This window comes from Canis lupus, chromosome 11, assembly GCF_003254725.2.
Source record: "Canis lupus dingo isolate Sandy chromosome 11, ASM325472v2, whole genome shotgun sequence".
NCBI lineage: Eukaryota > Metazoa > Chordata > Mammalia > Carnivora > Canidae > Canis > Canis lupus.
Genome location: NC_064253.1, coordinates 926,731 through 947,357, shown reverse-complemented (window position 1 = coordinate 947,357; position 20,627 = coordinate 926,731). Strand labels below are relative to the sequence as shown.

At 39.1% G+C, this 20,627-nt stretch overlaps 1 protein-coding gene across 2 annotated transcripts in view; it reads right to left on the bottom strand.

Moving 5' to 3' along the window:
* LOC112659691 (immunity-related GTPase family M protein-like) overlaps nt 1-2,915 on the bottom strand; it is a 90,653-nt gene extending 87,738 nt beyond the window's left edge. Inside the window, exon 1 of one of the 2 annotated variants that reach the window (XR_007414190.1) lies at nt 2,506-2,915. The gene's annotated coding sequence lies outside the window, so the exon portion shown is untranslated. The remainder of the gene's footprint in view (nt 1-2,505) is intronic. The other variant, XM_035696706.2, reaches the window with a different exon arrangement.
* Nucleotides 2,916-20,627: the final 17,712 nt, after the last annotated feature.

Below are 20,627 nucleotides of genomic sequence, written 5' to 3'. Positions count from 1 at the left end.
GCAAACTTCTTGGAAGTTTGGCCCTATCACCTTCAATCATCAGGCAAGCTTGAGAGATCTAATGCAACCCTTAAACTTAAATTTTTTAAACTAGCCAAAAACACATGACTTCCCTGCCCCTAAGGTATTGCCTTTGGACTTGTTGAATGTTTGCATTACTCTGTTTGGGTAATGTAAACTCACTTCACACAACATAGTCACTGGAAGACTAATGTCATTGATATACAACTTTCTGCTGATCCCTTGTTGTCTCGTGCTAGCATGACCAACTATAGCAAAGTCTCTAATGTTTTTCACCGAAGCCTGTGATCAACAGGTTAAAGAAGTCTTCCCAGATTCCAATTCAAAGGATCCTGTTTGTCATAGTCAAGAGCCTGGTGACTCCATATTCTGGAACTGTCATCAGAAGAACACAGCATTTGAACCCCATTGACGAAGATCTTACCAAGTGCTGCCAACCCCTGACATTGTTACAAAACTAGAAGGTATTGAGTCTTGGGTACTCATCTCACAGCTAAAGAAGGCTTTACCTGACATCTGGTCCTATACAGATGCTAGAGACTTCTAAATCAAATTGATGCAGAAGCTAAGTAACTTGACATTGAGGCAGACTGCTTTCACCAAAGACAACAGATAAAGTCTTCATAATTTAACTAATGTGAAACCCTTTCTCCTTTTCTTTTCCTGTACTCTGGGATAGTCCTGGAAATATAATGCCTTCAGCTGTACATCTGAACCCATTGCTCAGAAAAAGGAGTTAAACTCCAGAATTTAAAAGAACCTTTTATTTTAGGCTAAGAGAAAATCTAATCTTGTCCCTAATATATATATAATATATATATATATATAATAAGCAATATATATATAATAATATATATAATAATAATATATATATATATACAATATATATAATAAACAAATTAAGAGATCTCACTGGTTGAATCCCCTTCATTTACATAAATGAATGAAAATAGACCAACCGTGGTCCATTCAGGATTCAGAATTTGCTTCCCTTGCAGAGCCACTACTTCCCGAGTTAAGAGTAAATGTACATGACTGTTTAATCCAGAACCTTTCGTAACCTAAAAGATATTGCAGAATCCATTCCTAAAACAATAGATGCCCAACAAACATGCTTAGAGTCTCTGGCCAAAGATTGTCTTGACAATAAAACAGGCTCCGATTATCTTTTAGCTTAGCAAGAGCTGTCTATACTGTGACCAACCTTACCAGGTGCATCCAGATTAACACTTCGGGGGAAGTTGAAATACGACTACATAAAATCACTGAGCAAGCCACTTAGTTTAAAAAGAGGACTCCTTCAATGGGGTCTTTCTTTGACTTATTTGATTTTGAGGACTTGAGTCTTGGGAATCCTGGCTCCAAAGTGCACTCTAATCATTGAAAATTATCCTGTTTTTAAAAATCATAATAATCCACTAGGTGCATTGTATGCTCTTAAAAGTTTTAAATGTGTTTTCACAGATGCTAACCATCAAGTAATTAATCTCCCTGAGACTGGAACATCATAAAAAGAATGTAGAGGATGGCTGATACCCAAGTTGTGAACCCGAAGTCATCACCTGTGAATATCAGAGAGATTAAGCAAAAACATTATGGAATGTGAATACCATGCAAATGATAAAAAAAAAAAAAGCTGTGAGAACCATTGAAGAGTAGCTGAAAGTGGCATCAGTATCCTATGTTTTAATCATATCTCTGAGTTAAGCTGAGAGTCTGATCAAAGTAGGGGAATTGTGAAAAAGAAGGACCATGGGGCCACAGGGTCACAGGGCCTTAGGAGCCACTTAAGTTAAGGCCTCGACTCAGTAAACCAAGACCTAATACCTAATCTAACTACGGATTCACTCCTCCAGGAATGTATACTTTAATCAGCCAATGTAAGAATTGCCTAATCAGCACTGGATTTGCAGATAGACCCATTTCCTTCTCTTTAGGAGAGTGATCTTGAGTAAAACAATGCACCCTGTGCTAATGATATTTCTTTCTCTCTTCTTCTCTACCTTAAAAACATTTCATTTCCTATAGAACAATGAAGCACCTTTCTGTTTGCTATATAGGATGTTTCCTAATTCATGAACCATTAAATTTAAAAAATCAGTCCTTTAAAATCTTTAGTTGAATTTTGTTCTTTAACAGATAATATATACATTGTCTCCACAGGGAAAGGTATTTAGGCATGAGATGGAGGATGTCTGATGGCAGAAGCTCTTGGAGAAAAGCCCCTATGCACTGAGAGCCCTGACATTCACATGATCCTTCTGCAGTTCACAGGAGTAAAGCCTGTTCTCAAACTGCTCTCTGAAAATGTCTCATTAGTTAAATTTTCTAACTGGCTTACTGTCACCCACCGGACATCCTGCCCTCAGCCTCTCAAGTGCACAACACCAAAAATCAAGCATTGGGGCCCTTCCACCCTTCCACCTACAGATCTATAATATTATGTTTATATCTGTACTCTATCCAAAGTGATTTCTTGTTTACCAGCTCCTGAAAGAAAAGAGACTTCTGGTGTCAGAGTTGAGCTCTGAATGTGTCCCCTGGCAGGGCAGAAAATGCAGAGCCTGGATGAAGTGCTCCCTGCAGCCCAAGGCAGAAACACTCTTCTGCACAGACTGGCCTCGCACTGGAACAGGTCCTGTGTGCTGGTGTGGTCACTCTGCAGAGATAAAAGAGCTGTCACTTGCAATGTCTAAACTGTGTGTGAGGAGCTGGCGGGATTTAAATAATCTCTGGCCTCTGTTCCACCCTCACAGGAATTTGGCCAATAGTAAAGAGGCAGCCAGCACATTGTAGAGCCCTGCATTTCCAGGAACAGAAAGTGAAAGGAAAGTTCTGAGGGCTCCTTTTCTGAGAAACACAGGCATTGCCAGGAAGTGAAACTGAAAGGCACCATGGACAGTGATTTTGTGTGTTTTTGAAATCATGAGTGAGAGGAGGGCACAGGATTCCAGGCAGGAGGCTTCTCAGTGACCCCCAAGAGGACACTCTAACCAGGCCCCAGGCTCCAGGCCAGGCAGAATCTGAATCTGGAATCAGAGAACACAGGCTGAGTCCTGGAAAATGACTCTCATGTCCCCCCTGTTAACCTGGGACAGCCCAAACTCCCTGGGGGTGAAGTCTAATAAAGAGTGTATCTAGTCCTTGTCCCTGGTTCCTGGCACAGAGCTTCAGAAACCCTGGGAATTTCCTGAGTGAAAGGAGTTGACTTTATTATGCTAATGAAGTGATTCCAGGTGGGATCCTAGGTAGCAGCTTCAGGTCAGTGGCTGGCCAGAAAGACCAACCATGTTATAGAGGATGGGGGCTTCGGGTCAGCTGGACCTCTGGGGAGAAGGCAGGTGGAGATTGAGATCAATTAAGTAGCCAAAGATTTGACCAGTCCTGTCTATGTAATGAAACCTCAACCTCAATCAAAATCTTGGTTACCAATGCTCAAGTGGTCTTCTTGGTTGATGTTTGCATTGATGTTCTGGGAGGCTGATGTGCCCTGATTCCCTAGGGAGAGGCATGGAAGCTGTGTACTCTCTCTCACATCTCACCCATCATGTATCCTTTTTAATAAAACTGTAGTAGTATATAAAAAACCTTTTCTGACTTCTGTGAATCATTCTAAAACCATTATGAAGCCTTAAGGAGTTATAGGAACCCTCAAATTCGTAGACAGTCAATTGGAGGTCCCAGTGACCTGGGAATCCCAAGTGCAATTGGTATCTGAAGGGACAGTAGTCTTCTCAAGTACTGGAACCTTAAACCCAGCGAATCTTTGCTAACTCTGGGTGACTAGTACAGGAATTAATAGATAGATATACCTAGTTGGGTTGGAAACAATACAGAATAGACCTGTGTCATTGGCAGCCATATTCTGGCTTTTTTTTTTCACTTATTTTTTGAATAGAAATCCACTATATTGTCTACAATTTAAGAGGTATAAGATGTATACAATAATATGTCCCTCCACACACAATGGGCACTCGAGTGCCTGTACCAGAGGGACTGTGTCATCCTTACAGGTCCATTTTTGAACATGAACAAATATGCACATCTATTTTCTCCTTTTTACAAAAATGGCAGCATTCCTATACAATGTCCTATACCCTGGGTTTTTCTTTTGCTATTTGGTAATTGTTCTCCATGAGCACACACAAAGCTCCTGTTAAAAATATTTTTATTAATCTCTTTGTAAACAAACATCTGTTTTACTGAGAAGTATTTGAAGAAATAAGATCTATGTGAACTATAGTTCAAAAAAGCTGTCACTTTGGGGCACCTGGGTGGCTCAGTTGGTTAAGCATCTGCCTTTGGTCATGATCTCAGGGTCCAGGATGGAGCCCAACATTGGCTTCCCTGCTCACCAGGGAGTCTGCTTCTCCGTCTCCCTCTGCCCCCCACTTGTGCTTGCTCTCTTTCTCTCTAGTGCTCTCTCTCAGATAAATAAATAAAATCTAAAAGCAAAAAACAAAAACAAAAAAACAGAACTGTCTTTTTAAAAAAGAAAAAGAAAACAGACCTGCCATCAACCCAGTAAACACTGATGTTTCCCTGCAAATAGCAACTCCCTCCTCCAGCATAGAGGTTACCTCCTCACACGCACCAGTTTTTGACTGAAGAATAATGAACATAAAACATTATCTTAGTTTTAGCTGTAAAACACATTGATTCAACAACTCCATACATTACTCAAAGCTCTCCACAGTAAGTGCAGTCGCCATCTGTCACCATACGACATCGTTACAATAGTAGTGACTATGTTCCCTACGTTGTAGTATTCATCTCTCTGACTTCTACACTTTATAACTGAAAGTTTAATCTTAATCTCCTTTATTTTATCTTTTCCCTTACCCACCTCCCCGCTGCAACTAACAGTTTATTCTCTGTATGTAAGTCAGTTTTCTTGTTTTGTTTGTTCAGATTTCACGTATAATTAAAATTACATATTCGTTTTTCTCTTTCTGATTTATTTTACTTTGTAAAATACCTTCTATTTCCATGCATATTGTTACAAATGGCAAGCTACCTTTTTATGGATAATATTCCATATGTGTATATATAGATATATATGTATATATGTCCATACATGTATATATACATCCACTATCTTTTCATCTATCAATGCAAGCTTGGATTTTCACTATTGTAAATAATGCTGCAATAAACATAGAAGTGAAGATATCTTTTTTTTTTTTTGAAGATATCTTTTTGAATTAGTGTTTTCGGTCTTTTTTAGATAATACCATAGTGGATTACTAGATTATATAATATTTCTATTTTTAATCTTTTGAGCAAACTCCATAAAGTTTTCCATAATGGTTGTATCAATTTATATTCCTGAGATACCCTGGGTGGCTCAGCAGTTTAGCGCCTGCCTTTGGCCCGGGTTGTGATCCGAGAGTCCTGGGATCAAGTCCCACATCAGGCTCCCTGCATGGAACCTGCTTCTCCCTTTGCCTGTGTCTCTGCCTCTCTCTCTCTCTTTCTCTCTCATAAATAAATAAATAAAATATTTTTAAAAAATTTATATTCCTGCAACAGTGCATGGTAGTTCCCTTAGTTCCATATCCTCACCAACACTGTTTTTTATCTTTTTGATGCTTGCCTTTCCGACTGATGTGAGATGATATCTCATTCTGGTTTCTTATATGCATTTCTCCCGTGATTAGTGACATTTAACATATTTTCATATTTATTGGTCTTCTATGTGCTTTTGTTTGTTTTTTTTTTTATGTCTATTGAGGTCCCCTGCCCATTTTTCTTTTCTTTTTTTTTTAATGATTTTATTTATTTATTCATGAGAGACACAGAGAGACCCAGAGACATAGGAAGAGGAAGAAGCAGGCTCTCTGTGGGGAGCCCAATGTGGGACTCGATCCCAGGACCTCAGGTTCATGACCTGAGCCAAAGGCAGATGCTCAACCACTGAGCCACACCAGGTGCCCCCTCTGCCCACCTTTTCAATCAGATTTTTCTTGTTTGTTTTTTGGTGTTGAGTTATATAATTTCTTTATACATTTTCTATATTAACTCCTTATTAAATATATCGTTTGCAAATATCTTCTCCCATTAGCTCAATTGTCTTATTCTTTAGTTTATGGTTTCCTTCAGTGTGCAAAAGCTTTTTATTTTGGTGTAGGCCTGAAAGTTTGCTTTTACTTTAGTTTCCCTTGCCTGGAGAGACATATTCGTAAACATGTTGCTGAGGGAACATGTTTATGAATATGTCCAAGAGATTACTACATATGTTTCTAGGAGTTTTATGGTTTCAGGTCTCACATTTAGATCTTTAATACACTTTAAGTTTATTTTGGGGTATTCTATTAAAATCGGTCCAGTTTCATTCTATGCAGCTACCAGTTTTCCTAAGACCATTTGTTTAAAAGACTCTTTTCCCTTTGCATATTCTTGTCTTATTCTTTATGCATCATTTGACCATACATGTGTGGGTTTATTTCTGGGCTTTCAATTCTGTTGATTTTTTTTAACGGAAGATCGATTTGCCAACATATTGTATAACACCCAGTTCTCATCCCATCAAGTGCCCTCCTCAGTGCCTGTCACCAGGCTACCCCTTTCCCCTCCAGCCTCCCATCCACAACCCCTTGTTCATTTCTCAGAGTTGGCAGTCTCTAATCATTTGTCACCCTCTCTAATTTTTCCCACTCGGTTTCCCTCCTTTAATTATTATCGCTTTCACTATTTCTTATATTCCCATATGAATGAAACCATATGATGATCGTCATTCTCCAATTGACTTACTTCACTCAGTATAATACCCTCCAGTTCCATCCACGTTGAAGCAATTACTCTGATGGCTGAGTAATAGTCCATTGTATATATAGACCACATCTTCTTTATCCATTCATCCATTGAATAACATCATGGCTCCTTCCACGGTTTGGCTATTGTGGAAATTAATGCTATAAACATTAAAATGCAAACGTCCCAGTGTTTCACTACATCTGTATCTTTGGGGTAAATAGTAGTGCAATTGCTGGGTTGTAGGGTAGCTCTATTTTAAACTTCCTGAAGAACCTCCACACTGTTTCCAGAGTGGCATACCAGTTCACATTGCCACCAACAGTGCAAGAGGGTTCCCCTTTCTCCACATCCTCTCCAACATTTGTTGTTTCCTGTCCTGTTAATTTTCACCATTCTCACTGGTGTGAGGCAGTATCTCATTGTGGTTTCGATTTGTATTTCCCTGATGGCAAGTGACGCGGAGCATTTTTGCATGTGTTTGCTGGCCATGTGTATGTCTTCTTTGGTGAAATTTATGTTCATGTGTTTTGTCCATCTCATGATTGGATTGTTTCTTTGCTGTTGAGTTTCATAACTTCTTTATAGATTTTGGATACTAGCCCTTTATCTGATATGTCATTTGCAAATATCTTCTCCCATTCTGTAGGCTGTCTTTTAGTTTTGTTGACTGTTTCTTTTGCTATGCAGAAGCTTTTTATCCTGATGAAGTCCCGAGAGTTCATTTTTGCTTTTGTTTCCTTTGCATTCATAGATGTATGTTGCAAGAACTTACTGTGGCCAGGTTCAAAAAGGGTGTAGCCTGTGTTCTCCGCTAGGATTTTGATAGATTCTTGTCTCACATTTAGATCTTTCATCCATTTTGAGTTTATCTTTGTGTCTGGAGTAAGAGAATGGTACAGTTTCATTCTTCTGCATGTGGCTGTCCAATTTTCCCAACACCATTTATTGAAGAAATTGTCCTTTATCCAGTAGATAGTCTTTCCTGCTTGTTGAGTATTCATTGACCATAGAGTTGAGGGTCCATTTCTGGGTTCTCTATTCTGTTCCATTGATCTATGTGTCTGTTTTTGTGCCTGTACTACATTGTCTTGATGATCTCAGCTTTGTAGTACAGATTGATTTCCGGCATTGAGATGCCCCCGGCATTGGTTTTCTTTTCAATAATCCCCTGGCTGCTCCGGGTCTTTTCTGATGCCATCCAAATCTTAATACTATTTGTTTCAACTCTGTGAAGAAAGTCCATGGTATTCTGATAGGGATTAGAACACATAAAATGCCCTGGGTAGCATAGACATTTTCACAATATTTATTCTTCCAATTCATGAGCATGGAGTGTTTTTCCATCTCATTGTGTCTTCCTCAAATTCTTTCCTAAGTGTTCTGTAGTTTTTAGGGTATAGATCCTTTACCTCTTTGGTTAGGTTTATTCCTAGGTTATGGGTGCAATTGTAAATGGGATTGATTCCTTAATTTGTCTTTCTTCAGTCTCATTGTTAGTGTATAGAAATGCCACTGTTTTTGTTCATTGATTTTGTATCCTGCCACATTGCTGGATTACTGTATGGGTTCTAGCAATCTTGGGCTAGAGTCTTTTGGGTTTTCTGTATACAGTATGATGTCATCTGCAAAGAGGGAGTGTTTGACTTCTTGGCTAATTAGAATGCCTTTTATTTCTTTTTGTTGTCTGATTGCTGAGGCTAGGACTTCTAGTACTATATTGAATAGCAGTGGTGAGAGTGGACATCCCTGTTGTGTTCCTGATCTTAGGGGAAAGGCTCCCAGTGTTTCCCCATTGAGAATGATATTTCCTGTTGGCTTTTCATAAATGGCCTTCAAGATACTGAGGAATGTTCCCTCTATCCCTACACCCTGAGGAGTTTTGATCAGGAATAGATGCCGCATTTTGTCAAGTGCTTTCTCTGCATCTATTGAGAGGATCACATGATTCTTGTTTTTTTTTTTCTCTTGTTGATGTGATCTATCACAGTGATTGTTTTACCAGTGTTGAACCAGCCTTGCATCCTGGGGACAAATCCCACTTGGTCGTGGTGAATAATCCTTTTAAAGTACGGTTGGATCCTACTGGCTGGTAGTTTGGTGAGAATTTTTGCATCCGTGTTCATCAGGGATATTGGTCTATAATTCCCCTTTTTGGTGGTATTTTTTGTCTGGTTTTGGAATCAAGGTAATGCTGGCCTCATAAAATGAGTTTGGAGGCATTCTGTCCCTTTCTATGCTTCAGAAGAGCTTTAGGAGAATAGGTATTATTTCTTCTTTAAACGTTTGATAGAATTCCCCTGGGAAGCCATCTGGCCCTGGACTCTTGTGTCTTGGGAGGTTTCTGATGACTGCTTCAATTTCCTCCCTGGTTATTGGCCGGTTCAGGCTTTCTATTTCTTTCTTTTCCAGTTTTGGTAGTTTGTGGTTTTCAGAAATGCATGTATTTCTTCTAGATTGCCTAATTTATTGGCGGATAGCTGCTCATAATATTTTTAAAATCATTTGTATATTCTTGCTATTGGTTGTGATCTCTCCTCTTTCTTTAGTGATTCTATTTATTTGAGTGTTTTCTCTTTTGTTTTTAATAAGGCTGGCTAATGGTTTGTCTTATTAATTCAAAGAACCTGGTTTGTTTATCTCTATACTTCTGGTCTCTATTTCATTGATTTATGCTCGAATCTTTATTATCTCCCTTCTTCTGCCTGGTGTAGGTTTTACTTGCTGTTATCTCTCCAATCCTTTAGGTCCAAGGTTAGCTTGTGTATTTGAGTTTTTTCCAATTTTTTGAGGGAGGCTTGTATTGCGATGTATTTCCCTCTTAGGACTGCTTTTGCTGTATCCCAAAGATTTTGAACAGTTGTATCTTCATTTTCATGACTATTTTTAATTCTCTAATTTCCTGGTTGACCCACTCATCTTTTAGCAGGATGCTTTTTAACATCCACATGTTTGAGTTTCTTCCAAATTTCTTCTTGTGATTGAGTTCTAGTTTCAAAGCATTGTGGTCTGAAAATACACGGAGAGAATCCCAATCTTCTGGTATCGGTTGAGACCTGATTTGTGACCCAGTATGTTGTTTATTCTGAACAAAGTTCCGTGTGCACTTGAGAAGAATGAGTATTCAGTTGTCTTCAGATGCAAAGTTCTGTATATATCTGTGAAATCCATCTGGTCCAGTGTATCATTTAAAGCCCTGTTTCTTTGGTGATGTTGTGCTTAGAAGATCTGTCATTTGCAGAAAGTGCCATCTTGAAGTCTTCTACTATTAGTGTATTATTATCTAAGTATGTCTTTAGTTATTAATTGATATACTTGGCAGCTCCCACATTAAGGGAATAAATATTCATGATTGTTAGGTCTTCTTGTTGGATAGACCCTTTAAGTATGATATAGTGTCCCTCTTCCTCTCTTACTACAGTCTTGGGAAAAACTCTAATTTATCTGATATGAGTATTGCTACCCAAGTTTTCTTTTGAGGACTATTTGAATAGTAAATAGTTCTCCACCCCATTATTTTCAGGCTGGAGGTGTCCTTAGGTCTAAAATGAGTCTCTTGTAGACACCAAATACATGGATCTTGCTTTTTTAATCCAGTCTGAAACCCTGCGCCTTTTGAAATGGACCCTTTAGCCTATTCACGTTCAGAGTAACTATTGAAAGATATGAATTTAGTGTCATCGTAAGACCTATAATAGTCCCTGTTTTTGTGGATTATCTTTGGGGGCATCCTCTTTATTTTACAGGGTCTCCCTTAATATTTCTTGCACAGCTAGTTTGGTGGTCACATATTCTTTCAGTTTCTGCCTATCTTGGAAGCTCTTTATCTCTCCTTCTATTCTGAATGAGAGCCTTGCCTGATAAAATATTCTTGGCTGCATGTTCTTCTCATTTAGTACCCTGAATATATCTTGCCAGCCCTTTCTGGCCTGCTGGGTCTCTATGGAGTGATCTGCTGTTAATCTGATATTTCTCCCCATATAAGTTAAGAATCTCTTGTCTCAAGCTATTTTAAGGATTTTTATCTTTGGAATTTGCAACTTTCACTATTAAATGTTGAGGGTATTGAATGGTTTTTATCGATTTTTTTTGGGGGGGAACCTCTCTGTGTGCTGGATCTGAATGTCTTTTTCCCTCCCCAAATTGGGGAAGTTCCCAGCTATGATTTCATCAAATATACTTTATGGTCCTTTCTCCCTCTTGGCCTCTTCTGGAACCCCCTTTAGATGTAGATTCTTCCTTCTCAGGCTATAGTTTATTTTCCTTAGCCTTTCCTCATGGTCTCTTGCTTTTCTCTTTTTTCCTCAGCTTCCTTCCTACCATCAACTTGTCTTCTATGTCATTCGCTCTTTCTTCCACGTCATTAACTCTAGCAGTTAGGACATCGTGAAATGTATTCCTAGGTATTTTATGATATTAAAATTCCTAGATATTTTATGATATTTCATGCAATTTTAAGTGGGTTTGTGTTTATTATTTCTCTCTCTGCTGGTTTATTATTAGTTTATGGAAATTCAATGGATATCATTGGATAGTCATATATCCAAGTGTATCCATTTTGGTTATCCAAAAATGGATCCATTGTTTTTGCATCCTGTAAATTTACTGAATTCAAGGATCATTTCTAGTAGTTTTTCAGTGGAGTCTTTAGTGTTTTCTATATATACTATCAGGTCATCAGCACATACTATGAGCTTTGCTTCCTCCTTACCAATATGGATGCTATTATTTCATTTTTTTGTCTTCTGTGGCTAGTACTTTTACTACTGTGTGAATATAAGTGGTGAGAATAGACAGTATTATCTTGTTCCTAACCTTAGTGGAAATGCTCCCACATTTTTACAATTGAATATGATGTTTGCTGTGTATTTTTCATTGATGGCCTTTATTAATGTTGACGTTTGTTTCCACCAAGTCTACTTTGTTGAAGTTTTTTTTTAATCACAAATAACTCTTATACTTATAAAATATGTTTTCTGCATCTACTGACATGATCACATCATCCTTTCTCTTATTGATGAGGTGCATTACATCAGAGATATTGGCCTATAGTTCTCTTGTTTTATAACACCTTTGTCTTGTTTTGGTAACAGGGTAATGCTGGCTTCATAGAATGAGTTTGGAAATTTTCCTTTCTAATTTTTTGAAATCATTTGAGAAAAACAAGTACTAACTGTCCTTTCAGTGTTTGCTCAAATTCACCTATGAAGCTGTCTGTTCCTAGACTTCAGTTTGTTGGGAGTTTTTGGTTACTGATTTTTTATTTCCTTGCTGGTAATTTATCTCTTCAAATTTTCTATTCCTGTTTCAGTTTTGAAAGTTACATGTTTGTAGAATTTTATCCAATTTATTGGAATCTAATTTTTCAGAGATTATTATTAATTAATTAATTATTATTAATATTAATTCTCTTACAATCCTCTGTATTCTTGTGGTGTCATTTGCTGTTCCTTCTCTTTCATTTCTCATATTTTTTGTGTGATTTCCCCTCCTGCCTTTTTTATTTGGCTGTTCTTTGATGAGTATGGCTAAGGGGTTATCAATTTTGTGGACCTTATATAGCACTACCTCCAGGTTTCAATGATCTGTATGATTGGTTTTGTAATTTCTATTTCATTTATTTTGCTCTACTATATCCTATTGTCTTCTTTCTGCTGGATTTAGGCTTCATTTGCTGTTCCATTTCTAGCTCCTTTATGTGTAAACTTAGGTTGTCTACTTGAGAATTTTCCTGCTTCTTGAGGTAGAGCTATATAGCTCTAAACTTAATTCTTAGAACTGCTTTTGTGATCAACCCTATTTTTCGGTGAACTTCCCAGGTAGTAAAATGACCTGGAGAGTAGAGGGACACATAAGAGTATCTGCTGCAGAAATTACACCTGATTTCAAAGCACAAGAGCAAGGTATTGACAAGGATCCACTACAACTAGGGCTTTGACTTTTCACAATGCATTTATCCTGTATATACTTATTTTCTTCAGAGTATAATGGGCATGATGTTTCCCTCATAGGAAAACGGCATTCGTGTGCAATCACACCATAAATATGCATTTTTGTTAAGAGTCAGAAGCTAAAATTAGGATTGAACTGGATAGAGGTATGTGCAAATTTAGGTCTGGTTTTGGCATTTAATAATTTTCTAGGAATTTATCTGTTTTATCTACTTTTAAAAATTTAGTCGTGTAGGGGCACCTGGGTGGCTCAGTTGGTTAAGCATCTGCCTTCAGCTCAGGTCATGATCCTGGGTTTTTGGGATCCAGCCCTGACTTGCGCTCCCTGCTCAGGGGAGAGTCTGCTTCTCCCTCTGCCCCTCCCTACGCCCACTTGTGTGCCCTCTCTCACTCTCAAATAAATAAATAAAATCTTTTAAAAAATTAGTAATGTATAGCATCTAACTGTTCACTAACTGCTGGTATGATTACCTGCCTGAAAGAACTGATAGGATCCAGACAGAAGCTACTAAACCAACAAGAGTTTAGCAGGGTTGCTAGATATACCATTAACCGTCAAATGAAGAAAACATTTCTCTATGCCAGCAATAACCAATCAGAAAAGTTATATTCCATTTCTAATTGCAATGAAACTGTGCAGTATTCAGGAGGTAATGTAACCTAGAATATAGAAGACCTTTGTGGAGGAAGTTGCCAAAATGAAATCTTCAAAAAGATAACATCACGGTGTCCACGTAAATGGAAAATGGACCGGTGTCAAAGGTTTTAAATTAGTTAATTAATGAGGGAACTGATCCTGTCGGGGTCAGGTCGAAGAGCCCTTACGGAGCCAGGGTGCGGCCGCGCCGTCAGCAGCAAGTGACCGGAGCGAGGGGCCGCCTCCCCGCCCCCGCCCCCCCCGCGCCCCCCGCGCCCCCCGCGCCCCCCGCGCCCCCGCCGCCCGCGGGCTGGTCTTCCCAGGCGGCCGTGGCCCTCGCTCAGCGCCGCTGGAGCGTCCCCCGCCCTCCACCAGTACGGCCACCCCCCAGTGCCGCCCGCCGCTGCGTGAGTCCGGGGAGCCGGGAACAGCCGGGTACCCCAAAGCAAATCTGCTGAGCTGCTGGGCATCGCTGAAGAGCTGGGGGAGGAGATCCGACCCACCCAGGCGGGGAGCGAGAGCGCCGCGGGGGGCCGCGCCGAGGCCTCCTCCGCCGGGGACTGAGGCCTGGCTCCAGAGTGCTGGGCTCGGCCGGAAAGGACCGCCGGGTCCTAGCTGCCCAGCAGCGTGCGAGGTTCTCCGTCTTCTCCCAAGACCAGAAGACACAGCTCGTCTCCCCTGTTCAGATGAAACTCTCGTTTTCAAAATGGTAACGGTTTGGTTTCTCCTTCCCGTGTCCCTCCCATGGGTCATGAGGCTCTGAGACTGAGAAATACTTTGCAGGTGACTAGGATTTACATTTTAAATAGGAACTACCCAGGGTTCTTTGTTTTTATTTTTCGGTTTTTCGTTTTCTGTTTTTAAAAGATGCACGTAACAGGGATCCCTGGGTGGCGCAGCGGTTTGGCGCCTGCCTTTGGCCCAGGGCGCGATGCTGGAGACTCGGGGTCGAATCCCACGTCGGGCTCCCGGTGCATGGAGCCTGCTAATAAAAAAAAAAAAAGATGCACGTAACAGATCCCTATCTCACAGCAGATATCCCAGCCCCTTTCATCCTCTTTTTGGAGTACACGTAAGTTACTCAGATTGTTTTACATTCTCTTTCATAAGCTAATACTACTCTGAGGGTTCTGTTTTGAGTGCATCCGTTTGCCACGTGGTGTGGATTCTGCTTAATGTAACTTCTTTTGAGCTTAATTAAGCATTTGCTTGCATGACTATTAGTGCTTTGAGGTCAATTTACAAAATGCACAAGCTATAAATACCGGAGAAAGCGCAACCTACCAAACCTAACCTAACAAGAACTCCCCTTCCCCCACCAAAATTTTCCTACTAAGACTCTGTGGATTTCAGTTCTGCTTTACCTGTAAGTTGATCCAAACATCTGGAAGAAAATGACTAAAACTGTTTGCATCTTTGTATGTATTTATTACTTGATGTAATACAGCTTATTTTCATTAACAAGAAGAAGCAGCAGCAGCAGCAGCAGCAGCCAGGGATTTATAGGCAATTTAATAGAGAAATATGAAGATAAAATTATTGAATTGACTATAACGTAAATGTACCACCGACCTTAAATCTTGGGAGTTGTTTGATCAGTCACAAAATTATTTGTATCTACTGGATGAAACTCGAGAAATTAAAATGTAACCTCACTAAGTCTGAAACCTTTCAGTAATAGTAAATGGTGAGATAAACCAGATACATTTCATAGCAATCCTTTCCTTTTGTGGCATTTATCCCCAAATGATATTGAAATTGAATATTGAATATTTCAAAATGAATATTGAAAGCATGTTCCATGCATCTTTTGGGCCTTATTTCCAAGTTTCACATGAATTTCCTGATGCTTTAAGATTCTAGTGAAAGAGGGCAGCCCGGGCGGCTCAGCGCCCGCCTTTGATCCAGGGCGTGATCCTGGGGACCTGGGATCGAGTCTCTCGTCCGGCTCCTTGCAAGGAGCCGGCTTCTCCCTCAGCCTGTGTCTCTGCCTCTCTCTCTCTCTCTCTCTCATGAATAAATAAATATAATATTTTTTTTTAAAAAAGATTCTAGTGAAAGATATAAAAGATGATCTAAATAAATGGAGCAACATTTCATGCTCCTGGATGGGATGAATGTATATTACTAAAATGTAGATTTTCTTCAATTCAGTATATAAATGCAATCCAATTTCAATCGAAAGTACAGTTAAATATTTTGCAGTAAAATTTGTAGAGGCAAATAAAAGCTCATGGCTGCCTGTTACTTAAAGAGAAGTCATAAAGTTGGAGACCTTGCCCTGTCAGGTATTAAGACCTACTACAGGGCCAAAGTGATAAAAAGCAATATGCTATTGGTGTAAGATCAGATAAACAGATAAGTGGAAGAAAATAATACACTCAGAAGAGACACATGTATCCATGGAAATTTAATAAACTTTAAAGAAATTACCACAAATCAATGAAAGTTGTTTAGTTGAAGTTTTTTTTGGAAAGCTGGCTCACTATATGCAGAAAAATTAAGTTGGATCCCTACCCCTCCTGGGTCCTGCTCCAACTCCCTGCGAGCCCCTTTCCCCCGGGAAGGTCGTGCAGCTCCTGCGTCCTCCGGGACGGGGCTCTCCTGTCCTGGGGACACTCGCCCGGCCTCAGCCCGGCTCCTCGCGGGCCCCTCCCCCTTGGAGGCCTTTGTTTCTTTATTTCTTTTTCCCCGTCTTCCTACCTTGATGGAAGCGCGAACTCTTCTCACTGTTGCATTCCAGCTGGTCTCTCTTTAAATCTCAGGCCGAATTGATAGATTTTCAGGATGATTGGAAGGTTTTCTAGGTAATTTGGTGGAGACAGGTGATTTGTAGACCCTGCTCTTCCGCCATCTTGCCCCTCCCCCCTAGACCACATCTTCATCCATTCATCCTTCGATGGACACCGAGGCTCCTTCCACAGTTTGGCTATTGTGGACACTGCTGCTAGAAACATCGGGGTGCAGGTGTTCCAGTGTTTCACTGTATCTGTATGTAACTCTGTTTAGATTACTTTTTGCCATGTAGAATTTTTTAAGTTACACAAAGTCCAATCCACTGTCTGGTTCTTTCTGACATCTCACTTTCATGTTCTGCTTTGGCAAAGACTTCATTTTAATAAGAACAGTATTTCTCATCCTACCTTACGTTCTTCTACATTATCCTTTTCTTACAATAAAATATTACCAAATGCTTGCTATACAGGCAGTTTTTGCTCTGCATTGCACACCTCTGCACAAATTTCAGTTACCACTATTTAGTTAAATAATCTCGGTCCCAGGGCAACACAATTCACATTTCAGTTACCACCATATATTAAGGGTGAGAAAATACATGAAGTACAAACTTCATAGCTAATTCCTCAGAACTCAAATTACCATACAGATAACAGATGTGCGTCATGATCAGCCGTCACTTCCTTCTCAGTCAGGCAGTGCTTGGTCCCCGTGCACGTTATTCAGTTCACACACAGATACCCAGACAGCAAACATGTCATTCTGCTGCTTCTTTGTCCTCCTCTTGAACATCCACATCACAGATCACAAAACTGGATAATCTTGAGTGGGAGGGAGAGACGACAAAGACACACGTGTCACAAGGAAACAGAAAGCGATTCTTTGGAAATGCAATTCTCACGGAATATGAAGGAACCACTACAGAATAGCTGCCTCTGAATGTTGAATCTGCAGGCACAGTGAGAGTAAATATGCAACCAAAGCTACTTAGTAAAGGCACAATCAGTACCTGTGGAAAGGGGTCAAGACAAAAGGATGAAGATGTCAGAGAGTAAATGATGTCAGCCAAAAGCTTCACATTAAAGGAACTTTCAGATATATTTCCCCACATTAAAAGCACAAAGGATAAAATGTCAGAAGTGGATACCAGACTCAGAATGGAGTATGAGACTTTGCCAAGGCATGGAAGAGATTCTTGCTCTTTATTGTCAGCTACACAACAGGAGGAGGGCAAGCACTGTGCAAAATAGCCTTGATATAAGTCTTTTCTTTTCTCCTTTAAAATTAGACTTTATTTTTTAGAGTGGTTTTAGGTTCATAGCAAAACTGAGCAGAAAGTAGGGAGTTCACACTATCTCTTCTGCCCCCCTGTAAGCACAGTATCAACTTCCCACACCAGAGTGGCATATTTGTTATAATTGATGAGCCTACATCGAAACATTATTATGGCTCAAGTCGACAGTCATTGGTTCATTCTTGGTGTCCTATATTCTATGAGTTTGGACAGATGTATAATGACATATATCTACCTCTGTAGTATAGTTTCCCTGCCCCCCAAATCCTCTCTGCTCTGCCTTTTCATCCCTTTCTTGACCCTAATCCCTGGAAAACTATTGACCTTTTTACCGTCTCCATACTTTTATGTATTCTAATATGTCATAGAGTAGAAATCATATAATGTGTAGTCTTTCAGATTGGCTTCTTCGGTTCAGTAATATGCATTTAAGTTTCTTCCATGCCTTTTCATGGCTTGAGAGCCCATTGTATTTTAGAACTGAATAGTATTCCAGTGTCTGGATGTACCACAGATATTCATCTTTTTACGCATTGAAGTACACCTTGGTTGATAACAAGTATTGGCAATTAAAGCTACTGTGTACATCCATATGCAGCTTTTTATATGGACTTTTCAACTTCTTTGGGTAAATACCAAGGAGAGCAATTGCTAGGTTGTATGGCAAGAAAATGTTTAGTTTTTCTTGTTTGCTTTTTAATTTTTTTTATTTGAGTCTAGTTGACACACAAGAGTACATTAGTATCAGGTGTATAACATAGTGTGACACAATATCTCTATAGGTTATGCTGTGCTCACCACAAGTGTGTCTACCATCTGTCACCATACAACATCATTACAATATCATTGACTGTATTTTCTATGTTCTACCTTTAATTCCTGTGACTTCATTCTCCCACACCTCTTCACACATTCTGTCCATCTCCACACCCCCTTCTCTCTGGCAACCATCAGTTTGTTCTCTGTATTTATAGGATTCCGCTTTTTGTTTGTTCATTTATTCATTTGTTTTAACAGTATGTTTACTTTATATAAAATCACCAAACTATCTTCCAAAGTATCTGCACCATTTTGCATTCCAACTAACAATGAACAAGACTTTGTGTTACTTAACATTGTTGTCAGAAGTCAGCATTTGATGTTGTCAGTGTTATGGAGGCTGGCCTTTCTAATAGGTGTGGACAACCTACCTCTGATCACTTATTAGTTTCAGAAGTTTTTGGATATTTTTCTGATTTTTTTTCACATATTAGACAGTCATGTCATCTGCAAAAATAAAGACAGTTTTAGTTTCTCCTTTTCCATCTGTATTCATTTTATTTCCTTTTCTTGGCTCATTGCATTAGCTAGAATTTCTGGTAAATGTTGAAAGGGAGTATTGAGTGGAAACCTCCTATCTTGTTCCTAACCTTAGCAGGAAAGATTTTAGTTTCTCACCGTTAAGTGTGATATTAGCATAATGCTGGCCTGATAGAATGAGTTAGGAAATATTCCCCCTGCTTTAATCTTCTAAAAGATATTGTGGAGAATTGGTATAATTTCTTCCTTAAATGGTAGAGTTAATCAGTAAAAACATCTGGGTCTGGAGTTTTTTGTTTTGAGAGTTAATTAATTATTGATTCAATTTTAAAAGTAAATATAGGCTTATTCAGATTATCTATTTCTCTTTGTGTGAGTTTTCAGAGATTGTCTTTCCAGGAATTGGTCTGTTTCATCCAGATCCTTCTCAACTGTGTAGGCATAGAGTTGCTCATGGTATTCCTTTGCTATCCTTCTAATGTCCATGGGATATGCATTGATGATATCCTGTCCTCCATTTCTGATATCAATAGTTTGTCCTCTCTTTCTCTCTCTCTCTTTCTCTCTCTCTCATTGATCTGACTAGAACCTTTTAAATTTTATGTTTTCAAAGAATCAGATTTTGGTTTTGTTGACTTTGTTGATTTTCTGTTTTTATTTTTATTTTCTTAAAGATTTATTTATTAAAAAAAAGATCTATTTATTTATTCATGAGAGACACACAGAAAGAGAGGGGCAGACACAAAGAGACATAGGCAGAGGGAGAAGCAGGCTCCCCGCAGGGAGCCTGATGTGGGACTGGATCCTGGACCCTGGGATCATGCCCTGAGTGAAAGGCAGACGCTCAACTGCTAAGCCACCCAGGTGTCCCAATTTTCTGTTTTTAATTTCTCTGATTTTTACTATTTCTTTTTTTTCTGCTTACTTTGGATTATATTTGATCTTCTTTTCCTAGTTTCTTAAGGTAGAAGCTTAGGTGATTGATTTCAGATATTTCTTCTTTTCTAATTACACATCCAATGCTATAAATTTCCCCCTATGCTCAGTTTTTGCTGCATCCCACAAGTTTTAATCTGTTCTCATTTTCATTTTGTTCAAAATATTTTAAAAGTTCTCTTGGGATTTTTTTTGACCTATGCATTATTTAGAAGTATTGTTTAATCTCCCAAGTATTTGGGGATTTTCTAGCTATTTATTTGTTCTTGATTCCTCATTTAGTTTCACTGTGGTCTGTGAACAAACATTATGATTTCTATTGTTTTAAATTTGTCATGTTGTGTTTTAGGGCCCAGAATATGGTCTGTCTTGGTGTATATTCCACATGAGCTTGAGACGTATATTCTACTGTTAAATGAAGTGGTCTATAGATGTTTGTTAGATACATTTGGTTGATGGTGTTGTGGAATTCAGCTATATTTTGATTTTCTGTCTGCTGGATCTATCCATTTATGGTGAAAGGATGTAGAACTCTCCAGCTATAATCATGGATTCATCTCTTTCTCCTTACGTTTTTATCAGCTTTTGTCTCACAAAGTTGGATGTTTTGTTGTTTTAGGTGCATTTCAATGGCTATTTCTATTTTCTCATTTATTAGCATTAGATTTCCTAGGATTTCCTTGGCCTTCTAGAAGCCACTGAGAGTTTTAAATTCTATCTTCAGGGTCGATCTTCAAAGACTTACATGGTTTCCCTGTTCTGTAACATAAAGTCCTGGTTTAAACGGTCTATTCCCTGTGTTTTGGTTTATCCTTTCAGAGTGCAAGCAAGTTGATAAATATATAGCTGACCCTAATATTTGAGAGAAGACTTTTGGGCTTGGCAGAACAGATGGTAGCAGATGATGTTTTCATCATTCAGATACTCTTTTTCCAAAGTCTAGTGCAAGTAGATTTGTCTAACGAATGTATCTTGTAATTTAATTTCCTCTAATATCAGC